A 15,964-nucleotide genomic window follows, 5' to 3' on the forward strand; every position below is an offset into this window, starting at 1 on the left:
TGTCCTTTGATGGACATTTACATTGTTTGTATATCTTCACTACTATAAATAATGCTGCAATGGACATGAGGGTGCAGATGTCTTTACAAGATGGTGATATCAAAGGTAATATGGACTTGTAGCACATATGGGTAGAACCCTTGCAAAAAGTTGCAGCTCCACTTGGCAGCCCTGTAGGTTGAGATTTGCCCCATCCTGGAAGAGGATGTCATTTTTAAATGTGTGACCCTGACATAAATACCTGCTCACTTGAGTTAGGAGAAAAATGTAACCCTTAAAAAGATGATTCTGCTTAATACTTTGTAATTCAGGACTGTCGAGAAGCAACAAAGCATATGTACCAAGAGAAAAGCGGGATTTGGATCACACTAAATTCTATTTATGCCGAATGTTTTATTTTGTTGAAGTCACATGTGAAAATAGCAATATTGAATGATGAAAAATCTTAAATTCAGCCCCTGTTAAGGAGAATAATGTTCCTTTGAAAGATTTTGCAGTAACGGTCAAAGCAAGGAGCAAATTACTCATAGCAAATCACAAAATGGTGGGAGAAGGAGAGCTTCACTTTGGAACTCTTAGCTCCTTGCTCCAATTCCCACAGTAAACAACAGCACAGTTTTAAAATGTTGCACATGGGCCCAGAGATATTTATTCACACTAAAGAAACACAACTTCTAACTACACCAAAATGAGTCCCTCCTGATGATGTTTAAATAAATTGTGCCAACCCACCAATAAAGCATGCTGACATGTCATGAAGTGACAGCCATCACTTTTAACACATTTCATCACCACTCTGCAGAGGCTGACTATCTGTATCTTATCACACTGTGAAGGATCCTTTGTTCCTTCATTTCTCCTGGCATCTTTTTTTCCCTCTAGTTAAACAACCCAGCCATAGCTGTTGGACAAAGAAAAAAGAAATATGTCATCATGTTTTAGTTATTTTTAAAAGCACCTGCTTTTTAGAACACAATTTGCAAAGATTATCTGAAATAGATTAACCTTTTAAAGTGATAATGACATAAAATTATATAAGTAATTTTCCTAAGAAATAACACACTGAAAATAATGTGTGACACCATTGACATAAAGCTCAGCATAGGCTTTTGTCTGAATTCAGTTACTTTGGGGTGACTGTGTTAATCAAACCATTTGTCTGTCTCTACATCCAGGAATGTCCATACCACGGGTATCTTGACCTTCCCCAAATTTCTGGTTCTACTTTCTGGTTTCTTTGTTAGCACTGGAAAGAGAATTAGCACAAGTTTGTCCTTCATGGCTGACCTCTCCAGGTTTCTTATCACTTTTATTTAAATCAGATCTTAGAGGCAAAAACCACAGTAGTATTGCGCCCAGCTAGTGAGATAATTAGGAAGTGCTGTCTCCATAATTACTGTGTTACTGTCTCTGGAGGGACATGAAAGCTTGTCCTGTCCCTTTAACAGGACAAGTCGCTAATTCCCTTAACATTTTTTTCCCTTTGGACTGATCGTATTTCACAAATTTTTGCTTTTTGAAATGTTTTAAAGGGAGGCTTAAGCAATAATGCACAGATTATGGAAATGATGCTCATTAAGTAGAAGGCGAGATTTCTGGAAAGCCACAGAGCTGCCTCGAAACATGTAACCTCCATTAGAGGCTTCACTCGAATGTTTATTCATGGAGCAGTAAATGTTTATTATTATACATTTTATTGAAACATAAATTAAAGAACTGTAATTATGTGTATAGCAAACAGTAAAGCAATGTGCATTTGTCACAAAATGAGTAAGACAAGGAAAAATGCTATCGTTGTTTCATTTGCATCCAAATCCTTTTTTTGTGTACCCAACAGAAAGGCACCCAGAGGGAATCACTCTACAAATTAATGTTCTGATATGATGTATAAATTAAAAAATACATATTCTTGATATTTTGTCTAACAAAGAGAGCACCCTGGAAATAATTTGTAAAGATCAGAAGATATCCAAAGAAAGGGTAGGCTTCTTCTTCTCTCCTGAGAGAGAACCACAGTAGCTCTTAATGAAGTTAATACTGAAGAACAAATATATCCCCTTGGCAACCCTTGCAATGCTGACTGTTTTTAGGATAAGCTATTTCTCCAGATACTTGAGCATATCTGAGGAGTTTTTTAAAAGGGATTTATGTGAGGCTAGAAACACAAAACTTCAAACTTAAATTTTGGTAAAAAGATACTTTTCAATGGGGAAGAAAGGTGTGTACAGTGTGATCGTAATGGCTCTTCATAGGCCATATCTTTGTATGCACAAGAACCTTCAGGCAAAAGAAAATGACAAGAATGGCCAAGAAAATCAGTGCATATATTTCTTCTTTTAAGCAAGCTAAGAAATTAAGAGCAGTGTAGTTGTCTGTTTTTTAACCATCCATTCATCCAACCATGCACCCATCTGTCCACATTCCCACTCATGTACCTAGCTACCCACCAGTCCACCCACCCATCCATCTGTTCATCATCCATCCACCCATCCATTCACCCATCCACCACCCATCCACCCACCCATCCCCCCATTCATCCGTCCATTCAACATTTAGAAGATATGTCTTCTAACCTAAGAACCTAGGGTTAGGGAAAAGAAATAATCAGGGGAAAAATAAGTAACAAATAGCCCAGAGTTCCAGACTAGTGGAAGAGAAAACCTGTAATTACTTATACTTTGTGGTAAAAAGCTGTCATGCATATATGTGTATTGAGTCAGAAAAGCCTGAAAGAGTCTGAAGACTACACAAAGGAGGTGGCATTTGAGCATGCTCTTTAAAACTCAGAGGAAGAAAAGGAAAGAGAAAGGAATTTCACATGGAAGGAAGAACACTTATAATTTTTTCTACCAAGCACACGTACTATAAACTTCATGACTACAACAGCTGAGAAGTACAAGGGTGACCAATCTTGAAACATCCTCTGTGTCTCCTAAAAGTCATTTTGAAACTTTCATACATTTTCAGATGAAGACATTACCAAGGCACTGTCCCTTCTCACCCAGCAGCAAACAGAACCAATTTTACAAAGAACCTCTGAGCTCCCGCATGTCTGACTGAACAGGAAGACTCTTTATCCTGGAATGGTCTTCCCAGGGTTCTACCTGTCCGTAACCCAAGGCAGTAGAGATGACCTCATCTGAGAGCCCTACATCTGGAGTTATCCTGGTTTTATAGCTCTTGGTTAGGTTTGTCAACTTCTCTAGAGGCAGTGATGATAAATTCTACTGATATGGTTTGGCTGTGTCCCCACCCAAATCTCATCTTGAATTGTAGTTCCCATAATCCCCATATGTCATGGGTGGGACCAGGTGGAGAAAATTGAATCATGGGGGCAATTTCCCCCATTGTGTTCTCATGATAGTGAGTTAGTTCTCATGAGATCTGATAGTTTTATAAGGGGCTTCCCCTTCACTGGGCACTCATTCTTCTCTTTGCTGCCCGCATGTGAAGGATGTGTTTGCTTCCCCTTCTGCCATGATTGTAAGTTTCCTGAGGCCTACCTAGCCAGGTGGAACTGTGAGTCAATTAAACCTCTTTCCTTTATAAATTACCTAGTCTCAGGTATGTCTTTATTAGCAGTGTGAGAACAGACTAATACATCTACTCTCTTCTCATTAAATAGCTTTAAGATTTTAAAACTTTTATGTCACTGAAAACCAATAACAAGCCAAAAGATAATACAGAATATTTGTACAAGGTTGATCTCAAATTTGTTAGAAGTCCATTATCTCTGATGGGCCTCTCTTGCAGAAAAGCTTACTATCACAAGGTTGAATAGCAGGGGGTGCAGGGGCAGTGGGCTTAGAACTTTTACTAGGCTGTGTTCAACTGTACCACAGTGTTGATAGTAGTATCACACTTGGATGTTGGAATCGGGCAGACCTACTCGTTCCACCTTCCTCGGCCTTAGTTTCTTCATCTATAAATTAATGATGACAATGGTTTGGATTATATCTATCATGCAGTTTTATGATAAATAATTGAGATCTTACAAAGAAAGTGCTTAGCTCAGCTCCTGGCATATGGTGGCTGGCATATAGTAAGAGCTTAATAAATAGCAACAGCTATTACCGTTGCCTCTTGTGATGATAATAAGCAAAGAATGCTCAACTGGAGAGGTTTCTAGCATGCTTGAGTTTTTTCTTTAGAGCTTGAGGGGCCCTGTTTTAGTCTAAAGTATGTCTTTTCTCTCCCAGAGCTGTACTCTGAACATGTTGGAGGTTTCATGAAAGGTATTGATAGATAAGAGTTAGTAGCCCATTCTTTAAAAACTTTCAAAGAGCCTTCTTTCTTTCCTTTCTTCTTTGTTTTTCCCCTGCTACCTGCAGATGAGAATAGTTAGAATTAGCAGAAATAAAATTTCCTGGCATGAACTTTACTACTAGTTAGGGAGACCATATAATTTATTGTCCAAAGCAGAATTTATTGTCCAAAGAGAGTGAAAGAAGATGCTGTTTGTTATTACACTGGCCTGTGCATACCTGCAGGCCTAAAGCTGCATGGTTCCAAACAAACTGGGGCATATGGTCACCCAGACATTAGTTATTTAATCAGGAAGGAGCATAGCAAAATACAGATGACGCTTGACATCCCATCAACCTCACTTAAAATCTTAGCTCGGCCACTTTTGCCAGCTTGGTGAGCTTGCACAATTTATTTAATTCCAGTAAGCATCAGTGTGCTTACTGAAAAAAAAAGGAGACAACGGTTTCTATTTTTTAGTGTTTCGGTGAGGTTGTGATAATATACAGTACTAAGTACCATTCCAACATATAATATTCTCATGTAAATGGCAGCAAGTCTTATAACTGATAATGACTTAAAAATGGTGGGTGGATGAATGGTGTGATATTACTATAAATACGTAAGTAAAGCTTTTTGGCTTATGTGAAAGAAATAATTAAGTGATGTGTCAGTATTCTCTTTATAGAGAAGAAGAGGACTGAATCTGGGGGATTTATTTACCAGCCCGTGAAAGAACCCAGATTTCTTTAGATGCAAAGCCTGCCTCATTCACATCTTTCTTTTTTTTTTTATTTTTTAATTTTTATTTTTTTATTATTATTATTATTATTATTATTATTATTATACTTTAGGCTCTATGGTACATGTGCGCAATGTGCAGGTAAGTTACATATGTATACATGTGCCATGCTGGTGCGCTGCACCCACCAACTCGTCATCTAGCATTAGGTATATCTCCCAATGCTATCCCTCCCCCCTCCCCCCACCCCACAACAGTCCCCGAAGTGTGATGTTCCCCTTCCTGTGTCCATGTGTTCTCATTGTTCAATTCCCACCTATGAGTGAGAATATGCGGTGTTTGGTTTTTTGTTCTTGCGATAGTTTACTGAGAATGATGATTTCCAATTTCATCCATGTCCCTACAAAGGACGTGAACTCATCATTTTTTATGGCTGCATAGTATTCCATGGTGTATATGTGCCACATTTTCTTAATCCAGTCTATCATTGTTGGACATTTGGGTTGGTTCCAAGTCTTTGCTATTGTGAATAATGCCGCAATAAACATACGTGTGCATGTGTCTTTATAGCAGCATGATTTATAGTCCTTTGGGTATATACCCAGTAATGGGATGGCTGGGTCGAATGGAATTTCTAGTTCTAGATCCCTGAGGAATCGCCACACTGACTTCCACAAGGGTTGAACTAGTTTACAGTCCCACCAACAGGGTAAAAGTGTTCCTATTTCTCCACATCCTCTCCAGCACCTGTTGTTTCCTGACTTTTTAATGATTGCCATTCTAACTGGTGTGAGATGGTATCTCATTATGGTTTTGATTTGCATTTCTCTGATGGCCAGTGATGGTGAGCATTTTTTCATGTGTTTTTTGGCTGCATAAATGTCTTCTTTTGAGAAGTGTCTGTTCATGTCCTTTGCCCACTTTTTGATGGGGTTGTTTGTTTTTTTCTTGTAAATTTTTTGGAGTTCATTGTAGATTCTGGATATTAGCCCTTTGTCAGATGAGAAGGTTGCGAAAATTTTCTCCCATTTTGTAGGTTGCCTGTTCACTCTGATGGTAGTTTCCTTTGCTGTGCAGAAGCTCTTTAGTTTAATTAGATCCCTTTTGTCAATTTTGGCTTTTGTTGCCATTGCTTTTGGTGTTTTAGACATGAAGTCCTTGCCCATGCCTATGTCCTGAATGGTATTGCCTAGGTTTTCTTCTAGGGTTTTTATGGTTTTAGGTCTAACATTTAAGTCTTTAATCCATCTTGAATTGATTTTTGTATAAGGTGTAAGGAAGGGATCCAGTTTCAGCTTTCTACATATGGCTAGCCAGTTTTCCCAGCACCATTTATTAAATAGGGAATCCTTTCCCCATTTCTTGTTTTTGTCAGGTTTGTCAAAGATCAGATAGTTGTAGATATGTGGCATTATTTCTGATGGCTCTGTTCTGTTCCATTGATCTATATCTCTGTTTTGGTACCAGTACCATGCTGTTTTGGTTACTGTAGCCTTGTAGTATAGTTTGAAGTCAGGTAGCGTGATGCCTCCAGCTTTGTTCTTTTGGCTTAGGATTGACTTGGCGATGCGGGCTCTTTTTTGGTTCCATATGAACTTTAAAGTAGTTTTTCCAATTCTGTGAAGAAAGTCATTGGTAACTTGATGGGGATGGCATTGAATCTGTAAATTACTTTGGGCAGTATGGCCATTTTCACGATATTGATTCTTCCTACCCATGAGCATGGAATGTTCTTCCATTTGTTTGTATCCTCTTTTATTTCCCTGAGCAGTGGTTTGTAGTTCTCCTTGAAGAGGTCCTTCCCATCCCTTGTAAGTTGGATTCCTAGGTATTTTATTCTCTTTGAAGCAATTGTGAATGGGAGTTCACTCATGATTTGGCTCTCTGTTTGTCTGTTATTGATGTATAAGAATGCTTGTGATTTTTGTACATTGATTTTGTATCCTGAGACTTTGCTGAAGTTGCTTATCAGCTTAAGGAGATTTTGGGCTGAGACAGTGGGGTTTTCTAGATATACTATCATGTCATCTGCAAACAGGGACAATTTGACTTCCTCTTTTCCTAATTGAATACTCTTGATTTCCTTCTCTTGCCTAATTGCCCTGGCCAGAACTTCCAACACTATGTTGAATAGAAGTGGTGAGAGAGGGCATCCCTGTCTTGTGCCCGTTTTCAAAGGGAATGCTTCCAGTTTTTGCCCATTCAGTATGATATTGGCTGTGGGTTTGTCATAAATAGCTCTTATTATTTTGAGATACATCCCATCAATACCTAATTTATTGAGAGTTTTTAGCATGAAGGGTTGTTGAATTTTGTCAAAGACCTTTTCTGCATCTATTGAGATAATCATGTGGTTTTTGACTTTGGTTCTGTTTATATGCTGGATTACATTTATTGATTTGCGTATATTGAACCAGCCTTGCATCCCAGGGATGAAGCCCACTTGATCATGGTGGATAAGCTTTTTGATGTGCTGCTGGATTCTGTTTGCCAGTATTTTATTGAGGATTTTTGCATCAATGTTCATCAAGGATATTGGTCTAAAATTCTCTTTTTTTGTTGTGTCTCTGCCAGGCTTTGGTATCAGGATGATGCTGGCCTCATAAAATGAGTTAGGGAGGATTCCCTCTTTTTCTGTTGATTGGAATAGTTTCAGAAGGAAAGGTACCAGCTCCTTCTTGTACTTCTGGTAGAATTCGGCTGTGAACCCATCTTTTTGGTTGGTAAGGTATTGATTATTGCCACAATTTCAGCTCCTGTTATTGGTCTATTCAGAGATTCAACTTCTTCCTGGTTTAGTCTTGGGAGGGTGTATGTGTTGAGGAATTTATCCATTTCTTCTAGATTTTCTAGTTTATTTGTGTAGAGGTGTTTGTAATATTCTCTGATGGTAGTTTGTATTTCTGTGGGATCGGTGGTGATATCCCCTTTATCATTTTTTATTGCATCTATTTGATTCTTCTCTCTTTTTTTCTTTATTAATCTTGCTAGCGGTCTATCAATTTTATTGATCCTTTCAAAAAACCAGCTCCTGGATTCATTTATTTTTTGAAGGGTTTTTTGTGTCTCTATTTCCTTCAGTTCTGAGCCGATGCGATCAAATGGAAGAAAGGGTATCAGCCCTGGAAGATGAAACGAATGAAATGAAGCAAGAAGGGAAGTTTAGAGAAAAAAGAATAAAAAGAAACGAGCAAAGCCTCCAAGAAATGTGGGACTATGTGAAAAGACCAAATCTACGTCTGATTGGTGTACCTGAAAGTGACGGGGAGAATGGAAACAAGTTGGAAAACACTCTGCAGGATATTATCCAGGAGAACTTCCCCAATCTAGCAAGGCAGGCCAACATTCAGATTCAGGAAATACAGAGAACGCCACAAAGATACTCCTCAAGAAGAGCACCTCCAAGACACATAATTGTCAGATTCACCAAAGTTGAAATGAAGGAAAAAATGTTAAGGGCAGCCAGAGAGAAAGGTCGGGTTACCATCAAAGGGAAGCCCATCAGACTAACAGCAGATCTCTCGGCAGAAACCCTACAAGCCAGAAGAGAGTGGGGGCCAATATTCAGCATTCTTAAAGAAAAGAATTTTCAACCCAGAATTTCATATCCTGCCAAACTAAGCTTCATAAGTGAAGGAGAAATAAAATCCTTTACAGACAAGCAAATGCTGAGAGATTTTGTCACCACCAGGCCTGCCCCAAAAGAGCTCCTGAAGGAAGCACTAAACATGGAAAGGCACAACCGGTACCAGCCACTGCAAAATCATACCGAAATGTAAAGACCATCGAGACTAGGAAGAGACTGCATCAACTAATGAGCAAAATAACCAGCTAACATCATAATGACAGGATCAGATTCACACATAACAATATTAACTTTAAATGTAAATGGACTAAATGCTCCAATTAAAAGACACAGACTGGCAAATTGGATAAAGACTCAAGACCCATCAGTGTGCTGTATTCAGGAAACCCATCTCACGTGCAGAGACACAGATAGGCTCAAAATAAAAGGATGGAGGAAGATCTACCAAGCAAATGGAAAACAAAAAAAGGCAGGGGTTGCAATCCTAGTCTCTGATAAAACAGACTTTAAACCAACAAAGATCAAAAGAGACAAAGAAGGCCATTACATAATGGTAAAGGGATTAATTCAACAAGAAGAGCTAACTATCCTAAATATATATGCACCCAATACAGGAGCACCCAGATTCATAAAGCAAGTCCTGAGTGACCTACAAAGAGACTTAGTCTCCCACACATTAATAATGAGAGACTTTAACACCCCACTGTCAACATTAGACAGATCAACGAGACAGAAAGTCAACAAGGATACCCAGGAATTGAACTCAGCTCTGCACCAAGCAGACCTAATAGACATCTACAGAACTCTCCACCCCAAATCAACAGAATATACATTTTTTTCAGCACCACACCACACCTATTCCAAAATTGACCATATACTTGGAAGTAAAGCTCTCCTCAATAAATGTAAAAGAACAGAAATTATAACAAACTATCTCTCAGATCACAGTGCAATCAAGCTAGAACTCAGGATTAAGAATCTCACTCAAAACCGCTCAACTACGTGGAAACTGAACAACCTGCTCCTGAATGACTACTGGGTACATAACGAAATGAAGGCAGAAATAAAGATGTTCTTTGAAACCAACGAGAACCAAGACACAACATACCAGAATCTCTGGGATGCATTCAAAGCAGTATGTAGAGGGAAATTTATAGCACTAAATGCCCATAAGAGAAAGCAGGAAAGATCCAAAATTGACGCCCTAACATCACAATTAAAAGAACTAGAAAAGCAAGAGCAAACACATTCAAAAGCTAGCAGAAGGCAAGAAATAACTCATTCACATCTTTCAACTGACAGCCTCAGAATAGTGGGTGATGCATTTATTTCCATGTCTTTGTTACCCAGATTACATAGTTAACTTACTACTACTGGAGAAAAGAAGCCTGGGACTTCTTCCTGAGACAGCCAGTGGTTTTCTTTGGTGGAAATAAGATGTTTTTGCCCTTTGGAAGTGGTCAAGGAGGGAGCTGGATGCAAAATATCTACAGTAATTTGAGAGTTAGAATCTACTGGAGGAAGCCCAAGGAGCAAAAAATTAGAGATAGGAGAATGGGAGGGAAGACTGTTAATTCCTTATGCCCAGATGTTTCCCTCCACGTGGCAGTAACTACTCTCATTCTTTCCTTTAATTCACTTAGTAAAGGAAAATGGAAGAAGCCACTTGAAATGTAATCATCTCTCACTGTTCCTGTTTAGGTCTATTACGCAAACAGTAGGAAGATTTCTCATTTTGTTCTGTTTATTGCAGTAGGATTTAAAAAAAAAAAAAAAAGGGAGGAGAAGTTCTCTCAACACCTGTTTTCTTAATTGATTGTGATTACTTTGCCCCCAAAAGTGAGTGGTTTTTAAACGAAGTGGCTGCATTCTCATAAGCCACATTACCGTTTTATAAACACATCGTTAAAATAGGAAAGGTGACGGAACTATGACAACAGCTCCCTTTCCTACTCTGGTTGAGAAGCCCATATGCCATTCACCTCTTTCTCCTCATTTGCAATCAATGCTTCCTTTGCTTTACAAAGACAAATGCTAGACAAGGCATGTTTTCTTCATACATGCCCTGTTTTGAGTTTGAGAACAATGAGTAAGGAAGTCTATCTACTTCTTATGTGTTCTTTTTGTTCTGAATTTCAGTGGAAGAGCTCTTTAAAACAAACCAAAAAATAAAAAATAAAAAATAACCTCTCCTGGATTTATTCAATGCCTATCACAGCATTTTATGCGATCCAGTACTTTGGGACAGTGATGAGCTACTCAGGCTTACAGTGTGGAAGATGGGGGAAATTGATTAGCAAAATGGATGCATTGGCACTTGCTCATGTCTGTTCAGTTCCTGGGCCTCTGTGCTCATGGAGGAGGAACTGAAGAAGAACCTGCCAGTGATTTTCACCTTGTGAGCTCAAAGCCAAAAGGAAAAGGCATATACCCAGGCTCTCAGAGTTCAGTGACACTTTATATAGCATCAGATTCCATCATCTTGCTTTTTTTTTTACTTGAAAAGATCTTAATTTTTGAAAATTTGAAATTTAAAGCTGTCTGGTTGCTAAAAGCTCCTTTAAACTCTCATTGTGGTTTGGAGCAATACATCATCAAAGCCATGGTGCTTAGATGATGTACGGCACCCATATATCAGGAGAGCACCATCCCTCTTATGATATATTATTATAACTCACAATTGGAGCACCACCAGTGATGTATGGCTTAAAAACACAATTGTTAAGCCACAAAACTCAACAGTCTGCACAAATTCTAGGAGGTGTTTTCTGTTTGTTTATTTTTTTTGTTTAAACTGAATTTTTTTTTATTTTATTTTTTTCCTTGAAGTTTCCCAACTTGATTGGGATACTTTGAACACATGGAAAGCACTATGTTTCCTGAAAGGCATACCAACTCCCTGAGCATTGCTAATATTCTAAGTGAAGGAGCTCATTGACAGTAGCATCAGAAACCATCAGTGTGCCTGTGCATTTTGACAGACCACTGATTTGATTCTTGAGTTGATCATGCTGAGGTATCCTCGAAGTCCTGTAAGTGGCATTACTCCCAGTGACATTTATTTTAGAACTAAAGTGGCTGTCAGTAATTTCATGCTGACCCTTGACTCAACTTAATTGCAGAAGATGAGGCCTCCCCAAATCAAGAAAGGCAAAATCCAGCCATGTAGATCACACAGCTTTGGGGTTGGTGGTGGTCTGGATGAAGTAGAATATATTCAGCAAGTCTCGCCGTAGAATTAAACCTTCTGGTTTAGAACAGAAACAGGTTGTCAAAATTGTTTTTAAAACTAATGTCCTGTAATATAGTCACTGCTGGAATTGACTGAATATTCAGAATGTGCAGCATTAGCTTAAGCACTTTACCTACGTAATTCACATAATCGGCATAAAAGTGTTATGCGTTGGGATACTGGTTTTATGCCCACTTGATAAATGAGGGAATAAGAAAGAAGTTAAGAAATTGACACAGTCAAAAGAATAAGTAGGATCTGAACCTTGGCCACCCATCTCCAGTGACTGAACACCAAACTGCTTAATTTTAGGGGCTTCTACCTTTCTGAGATCTGGGAAAGGTAGGATGGGCAAGATGAGGTGGAAAACACTGGAACACAAGTCAGGGTTTCGGGGTTCTCATGGTTCCAGTCCCGGCCCTGCCATTGCTTTGCTATTGGTCTTCTAAGAACCACTCTCCTCTTGTGTGAAATGAAGAAATTAAACACTCTTACCACCCCCCAATGTTTCCTAATTCTAATCCTAGTTGTTTTCAAAGATTTTCTGTTTGTTTGTTTTAGTAATAAATTCTTTTGCAAATGAAATCGTGCATGGGATCCCAACATAGAAACAGATAAAACAGAGCTGCTCTGTTTGAATCACGGAGGGGGAACTGAAGCCTGCTGCCCTTTCTGGTGCCCCATTCTTACTTCCATCATGAGCTGCTCCCTGGACATACCAGGCTTGTTCTGGAAGCTCTAGGGCTTTGGGATTTGCAGTTTAAGAACCACTAACCAGATCTTTATCTGTCTGGTATCTCACCCATGAAAAGGAGACTAAATACTTGAACTTTCAGTTCAGCAGCAAATTATGAGACTCCAGGTGTCAGAAATGAGACAGCACTGTGCAAAGCATTGCTACAAGTGGGGTCTGTGCTCTGCCCACATTGTGTTCCTCCCACCCGCCATGGCTGCAATGCATCCTACCTAGCCTGACTTCCATCTGACTGACCCTGGAAACCTGGCTTTTCTCACTCTCCAGGTGGGAGAAGGCAGAAGTGCTGGAGTATTGATGCCTCCCCAGGAGCAGTTCTCAACCAGTGAGGACAAGAGTTGGTGTATGAATACGCTAGTTCCCTCACCCCTCGGCTGGGATAACTCTGGGATGCATATTCTTCACTGGCTCTCAGAGTTCTCTAGCAGGTTTTATAAGCTCCAGTCACATGCAATAATAACTCACTTGTTCACACATCCTATATTGGCCTCCTTTCCTTTCCTGTTTCCTTCTGTTACTTGTGTTTCCAGGGATCACCCACCAAATAAACTACTTGCACTCTCATCCTTGCTTCAGGGTTTGTGTCTGGGGCAATTGAGACTAAAAAAAAAGTGTATATCACATTTGTATCACTCTACATGAAGAAAAACATTGTTAGTGCTTGGTAGTGAGATTAACTGGTGATCTAAATTTTTCCCTGTGTGTTTTTCTGTCTCTTCCAGATTTTCTGTGCTGTAAGTTTTTGGTGTTGATATTCGGCAAATGGAAACAATCTTATTGTTACATTATATTTGGTTATTCCAAGTTGAAAGCTGTTGGTGATTATCCAAACATAGAAAGAACAATAGATGCTGGGCATGATCACCTGAGGTTGGGAGTTCGAGACCAGCCTGGCCAACATGGTGGAACCCCATCTCTACTAAAAATACAAAAAAAATTAGCCGGGCATAGTGGCGTGCTCCTGTAGTCCCAGCTACTCCGGAGGCTGAGTCAGGAGAATCGCTTGAACTCAGGAGGCAGAGGTTGCAGTGAGCCGAAATCGTGCCACTGCACTCCAGCCTGGGTGACAGAGTGAGACCCTGTCTCAAAAAAAAAAAAAAAAAGCAATAGGTGAAGATTTCTCTGCGTCTTGCTGAGAGAAAATTTTGTCTCTTTCTTACCTATAAAACTGGTAGAATAATACTTCATAGAGGTGTTGTAGAGATAAGAAAAATGTGTAAACTATGCATTAAAAATATCAAGGCGTCTGTATTCATTCTCTACTTGTTGCTATAACAAGTTACTGGAAACAGTGCATGGGTCATATGGTAACATTATTGTTAACCTTTTGGGGAACTGCGGAAACTTTCCTAAAGCAGCCGTACAATTTTACATCTGCACCAGCTTGTACAAGGGTTCCAATTTCTCCACTTCCTTGCCAGAATTTTTTATTAACTGTCTTTTTTTTTTGAGATGGAGTCTCACTCTGTCGCCCAGGCTGGAGTGCAGTGGTGCAATCTTGGCTCACTGCAACCTCCACCTCCCGGGTTCAAGCGATTCTCCTACCTCAGCCTCCTGAGTAGCTGGGATTACAGGTGCGTGCCACCATGCCTGGCTAATTGCTGTATTTTTAGTAGAGACGGGGTTTCACTATATTGGCCAGGCTGGTATCAAACTCCTGACCTTGTGATCCACCCGCCTCGGCCTCCCAAAGTGCTGGGTTTACAGGTGTGAGCTGCCGCACACGGCCTATCTGTCCTTTTTATTACAGTTGCCCTAGTATGTGTTAAGTGGTATTGTCATTGTGGTTTTGGGCTAAGGATGTTGAGCATCTTTTCATGTATTCATTTATCCATCCTCTTTGGAGAAATGTCTATTCATATCCTTTGCCCATTTTACTTAGGATTTTTGTCTTTTTATTACTTAGTTGTAAGTAGTTCTTTATGTATTCTAGATATACTTCCCTTATCAGATAGGTGATTTGCAAATCCTTTCTGCCAGTCTCTGGCTTGGCTTTTCACATTCTTGCTTGTGGCCTTTGAAGTAGAAAGTTTACAATTTTGATGATGTTCACCCTCTTCCAGTTTTAAGGACTTCTGATGACATTGGACCAACCTGGAAACTCTATGATACCTCTCCCAGTCTTAAGGTCAGCTGGTTAGTAACCTTAATTCATTTTCAGCCATAATTAATCTTTTGTAACTTAACATAATCACAGGTCAGGGATTAGGTCATGGATATCTTTGAAGGTGGCCATTATCTTTTTACCACACTGTCGTCTGTTATTCTTTAGAATCAGACCTGCCTTTTGCGATTGCTCATTGGCACATGTGAGGGAGAAGGATTCACAAAGGGCCAACTGGTTGAGGTTGCAGGACACCAGCTGTGGAGCAGGATAGCTCTTCAGCCTTCCTTGCCCTTTCCCCCACCATAAGCCATGTTTCTATCCCTTAGAATTAAATTACAATATATTCTGACAAGGAAAAAGGATATCGGTATGACCACACTGACAATCCTCAGGTGACTATGAGCAGAAGAGATGTGTTCAAAGAGATGAAGGAAGGAGCAGAGACAGCACAGAAGAGGCAGAGCCTCTAAAAATGATGGCACTGCATGCTGTCTCTATTTCACCCGCTTGTTCTGAAACCCACTGAAGTTAAGTTTTGGGTTTTTGTTGTTGTTGTTGTTTGAAACAGAGTCTTGCTCTGTCGCCCAGGCTGGAGTGCAGTGGCACGATCTCAGCTCACGGCAACCTCCACCTCCCAGGTTCAAGTGATTCTCCTGCCTCAGCCTCCCAAGTAGCTGGGATTACAGGCATGTGCCACCACGCCTGGCTAACTTTTTGTGTATTTTGAGTAGAGACAGTGTTTCACCATGTTGGTCAGACTGGTCTCGAACTCCTGACCTCGTGATCTTCCCACCTCGGCCTCCCAAAGTGCTGGGATTACAGGCGTGAACCACAGCACCCAGCCTGCAGTTTTTTTTTTTTTTAAATAATAGCTTTATTGAGATATAATTCACATAATATAAAAGAAACCCTATTAAAATATACAGTTGATTCTTTTAGTATTGTCACAAAGTTGTGCAACCATCACTGCTATATAATTCCAGAACATATCCATTAACCCAAAAGAAACCCTGTGCCCATTAGCAGTTACTCTGCATCCCTCTTCACAACCACAAATCTTTCTTTCTCTATGAATTAGCCTCGTTTGGCTTTTTCATATAAATGGCATGGTACAATATGTGGCTATTTTTGTCTGGCTTATTTCCCTGAGCATGATGCTTTCACTCAGTGCACATCACTCGTTTTTATGGCCAAATCATATCCTATTGTCTTCATATACTGCACTTTGTTTACCATTGATCAGTTGATAGTCATTTGGGTGGTTTATACTTTTTGGTGATTGTGAATAATGTTGCTGT

General features: G+C 39.7%; 1 protein-coding gene across 27 annotated transcripts in view; it reads left to right on the forward strand.

The window, feature by feature from the left end:
- The window catches only part of FHIT (fragile histidine triad diadenosine triphosphatase), a 1,506,756-nt gene that overhangs the window by 1,315,865 nt on the left and 174,927 nt on the right, over nt 1–15,964 (forward strand). The window lies entirely within an intron of this gene.

Source organism: Pongo abelii, chromosome 2 (genome assembly GCF_028885655.2).
Source record: "Pongo abelii isolate AG06213 chromosome 2, NHGRI_mPonAbe1-v2.0_pri, whole genome shotgun sequence".
Taxonomy (NCBI): Eukaryota; Metazoa; Chordata; class Mammalia; order Primates; family Hominidae; genus Pongo; species Pongo abelii.